Source organism: Arachis ipaensis, chromosome B08 (genome assembly GCF_000816755.2).
Source record: "Arachis ipaensis cultivar K30076 chromosome B08, Araip1.1, whole genome shotgun sequence".
Classification (NCBI taxonomy): Eukaryota; Viridiplantae; Streptophyta; class Magnoliopsida; order Fabales; family Fabaceae; genus Arachis; species Arachis ipaensis.
In genome coordinates this window covers 48,973,965-48,978,588 of record NC_029792.2, presented here as the reverse complement: position 1 = coordinate 48,978,588, position 4,624 = coordinate 48,973,965, and positions in this window count along the sequence as shown.

The following is a 4,624-nucleotide window of genomic DNA, read 5'->3' as shown; positions in this document are numbered from 1 at the left end:
TGCTGATGCTGTTGGATTCTGACCTCCCTGCACTCAAAGTGGATTTTCTGGAGCTACAGAACTCGAAATGGCGCGCTTCCAATTGTGTTGGAAAGTAGACATCCAGAGCTATCCAGCAATATATAATAGTCCATACTTTGGCCAAGAATAGAAGACGTAAACTGGCGTTCAACGCCAGCTTTCTGCCCAAATCTGGCGTCCAGCGCCAGAAAAGGAGCCAAAACCAGAGTTGAACGCCCAAACTGGCACAAATACTGGCGTTCAACTCCAAGAAGGACCTCTACACGTGCAACACTTAAGCTCAGCCTAAGCACACACCAAGTGGGCCCCGGAAGTGGATTTATGCATCAATTACTTACTTCTGTAAACCCTAGTAGCTAGTTTATTTTAAATAGGACCTTTTACTATTGTATTAGGTATCTTTGGTCTCAGTTTTAATCCATTGTTCATCTTAGGAGACTATTGATCACGTTTTAGGGGGCTGGCTATTTTGGCCATGCCTGGACCTTCACTTATGTATTTTTAACAGTAGAGTTTCTACACTCCATAGATTAAGGTGTGGAGCTCTGCTGTTCCTCAAAGATTAATGCAAAGTACTACTGTTTTCTATTCAATTCATCTTATTTCGCTTCTAAGATATCCATTCGCACCCAAGAACGTGATGAAGGTGATGATTATGTGTGACGCTCATCACCATTCTCCCCTATGAACACGTGCCTGACAAACACTTCCGTTCTACATGAAATAAGCTAGAATGAATATCTCTTAGATCTCTTAATCAGAATCTTCGTGGCGCAAGCTAGAATGATGGCGGCATTCAAGAGAATCCGGTGGTATTGGCACCATGTTCTTGGCGCCATTGCCAGGGAAAGAAAGAGCCATGAATTTTACATAATCAAAGTGTAATCACGATTGCGCGTACCAAGTTGCTCACGTTGCCAGGGATTGTTTGAGCCTGGACATCACAATTTCGTGCACCAGCTACCAATTTGAAAAAAAAAAATTTTGTGTTGAACTTGCTTGAAGAATGTATTTTGGAACATGTTTTTTGAGCTAAGAACACAAGCATGTGAGTTTTGAGCCCAATCGTGTGGTTACATCTTATAACCACTTATTTTCATTCTAATGTGCATTGTTCTCTTTCTATGATTGTGATCTTTGATTTGTTTGATTCTATATGTCCATTATTCCATGTATACATGCATTTATATGATTGAGGCCATCATTTCATTTAGCTCACTTACCTAAATAGCCTACCTTTCATCAACCATTGTTAGCCAATTTTGAGCCTATTTAATCCCTTTTGTTCTTAATTTTAGCACATCACTACCCCTAAGTGAAAAATAATAAATGTCCTTAATTTGGATCTTTGATTAGCTTAGGCTAGTGAGGGTGTGTATCATTTGGGTATTGGAAACTTGGGACATTAGTTGAGAGAAAAAAAATGTGTTTTTGTATTTTGTTGAAGATTTTTGAGAATTGGGTACATACTTATGCATTAAATATGTAAAAGCATATGCATTGATACGTTTGTATATACTTTAGAAAAAAAATAAAAATATAAAGAAAAAAATATATCAAAAAGAAAAAAAATATAAAAAAATAAATAAAAACGGGACAAAAATGCCCCAACGTAAAGTTCAATAAAAATCAATGCATATGGAATATGAATTAAAGAGAATGCATGAGTATGTGAAAAAGTGGGAATCATGGGTAGCTAGGTTATGTATTAGAGTTGTATAGGTTGTTATATAGGTTAGGTGAGAGCTTAGTTTAATCAAAGATACAAATTTCAAGCTCACTTGACCATATGCTTCCTTACCTTTACCCTAACCCCATTACAACCTATGAATAAGTCCTCATGATAAATGTATGCATGCATTGAATAATTGTTGATTGTTAGATAAAAAACAAATCATAAAAAGCATGATTAGAAGAGAATTGAGTGATCGACCCTATACACTAGAGCGACTAGAGCGGATACACTTCCGGTGAGGGTTTGATGCTCAATTCCTTGTTCCCAGCTTTCATGAGCTTTCTTCTTGCAAGTCTATTTGAACTTAATTTTGATATTTGAATTGGTAGAGTTTATGAGTCGTCATATGACCTTTGCCCTACTTGCTTATATATGTTCTTGGAGATTGATTTACTTTTAACCAAGTAGGTAGAATCATATTGCATTTAGTTGCATGGATGTAGATAGGTTTATATAGTTTATTTGCATTGAATAAATGTTCATACCCCTTTCTTGTCCTTCTTTATTCTTAGCATGAGGACATGCTTGGTTTAAGTGTGGGAAGATTTGATAAACCCCAATTTGTGGTTTATCTTGTGCTTATTTTGGGAGATTTTATCACCTTTTCCCACATTTATTCAATGAAATAGCATGGTTTTGCAATTCTCCCTTGATTTGTGCTTAAATGTGAAAACATGCTTTTTAGGCCTTAAAATAGCTAAATTTAATTCACTTTAATTCCATTCGATACCTTGATGTATTTGTTGAGTGATTTCAGATTCATAGGGCAAGTATTGGATGGAAGAAGTGAGGAGAAAAGCATGCAAAGTGGGAGAACTCATGAAGAAATGAAGGAACCGTAAAGCTGTCAAGTCCGACCTCTTTGCACTCAATCGACCATAACTTGAGCTACAGAGGTCCAAATGAGATGCTTTCAGTTGCGTTGGAAAGCTAACATCCGAAACTTCGAAATGATATAAAATTTGCCATATGTTTTCTGACGCATAGGGGCGCGCACGTGCCATATACGCGAGCGCGCCGATTCTGCCGTGGGTCCACTTTAATGAAATCGCCCCCAGCGATTTTGCAGTTCATTTTGGGCCCAATCCAATCCATTTATGATGTTATTTCATGAAGAATTCAAGCTTGGGTAAGGGGGGAGCAATTTTTTGGTAATATAGCATCATGTAGGTTAGTTTCTAGAGAGAGAAGCTCCCTCTTCTCTCTAGAATTAGGTTACGTTAATCTTTCTTAGATTTAGGTTCAATTACATGTTTTCATCTTGTTTCTTTTATGAATTCTTGCTTCTACTCTTTCATTCTCATGATTTGTAGTGTTAATTTCCCTTTTTGCTCTCTTTTATGTTCATGAATGTTCATGTTGAATTTGATTTTCTTTTAATGAAATTTATGTTTGATGTTTCTTTTATTGATGATTTGAGTTACGATCTTGTTTTCTTGCAATTTGTAGTTAGTAGATTTTACTATTCTTGCACATTTTACTATGCTTTCCATTTGTACCCACCAAGTGTTTGACAAAATACTTGGTTGGGCCTTAGAGTAGATTTTTGAGCATTCTTGGCTTGGAGAGAGTAATTAGGCAATCTTGAGTCATGAAAACCCAACTCATGTTGGTGATCTAGAGTTGTTAGCTAATATTATTTCCATTGACGCTAATCTTTTGCTAATTAAATTAGTGAGTTGATTAGGACTTTTGGATTGAGATTAGCTAGTCTTGTTAGACTTTCTCTCTGGAAGATAATATGATACCTTCTTCCAATGTTGGAGATGACGTAATAAGATAAATTCTTGTTATTATTGTGGTATAATTAATTAATCTTGTTTGACTTTCTCCCTATTTGTTGGAGTTGATTAAATAAGATGAATTAATCATTGCATGACTAGGATAAAAAGCCTATGATCTCAACCCTTGCCATGAATGTCTCTCTTTATTAATTGCTTTCTTTAATTGCTCTCTTTACTTTCCTTGTCATTTATTTTAGTGTCCCTCTTATCAATCAAACCCCCCCTTGCATCTTCATAGCCAATAATTGAGCACTTTATTGCAATTCCTTGTGAGACGACCCGGAGTCCAAATACTCCAGTTAATTTTCATTTGGGGTTTGTACATGTGACAACCAAATTTTTGATTTCGAGGATTGTTTGTTGGTATAGAACTATACTTGCAACTATGGACTATTATATATTTCTGGAAAGCCCAGGATGTCTAATTTCCAACGCAATTGAGAGCGTGCCAATTAGGCTTCTGTAGCTCCAGAAAATCCATTTCGAGTGCAACAGGGTCAGAATCCAATAGCATCTGCAGTCCTTTCTCAGCCTCTGAATCAGATTTTTGCTCAGGTCCCTCAATTTCAGCCAGAAAATACCTGAAATCACAGAAAAATATACAAACTCATAGTAAAGCTCAGAAATATAATTTTTGAATAAAAACTAATAAAAATATAATAAAAAGTAATTAAAACATACTAAAAATTACATAAAAACAGTGCCAAAAAGGGTATAAGTTATCCGCTTATCACAATACCAAACTTAAATTGTTGCTTGTCCCCAAGAAACTAAAAACAAAATAGGATAAAAAGAAGAGAATATACAATAAATTCCAAAAATATCTATGAAGATCAGTTTTAATTAGATGAGCGGGGCTAGTAGCTTTTTACTTCTGAACAGTTTTGGCATCTCACTTTATCCTTTGAAGTTCAGAATGATTGGCATCTATAAGAACTCAGAATTTAGATAATGTTATTGATTCTCCTAGTTCAGTATGTTGATTCTTGAACACAGCTACTTTTATGAGTCTTGGCCATGACCCTAAGCATTTTGTTTTCCAGTATTACCACTGGATAGATAAATGCCACAGACACATAACTGG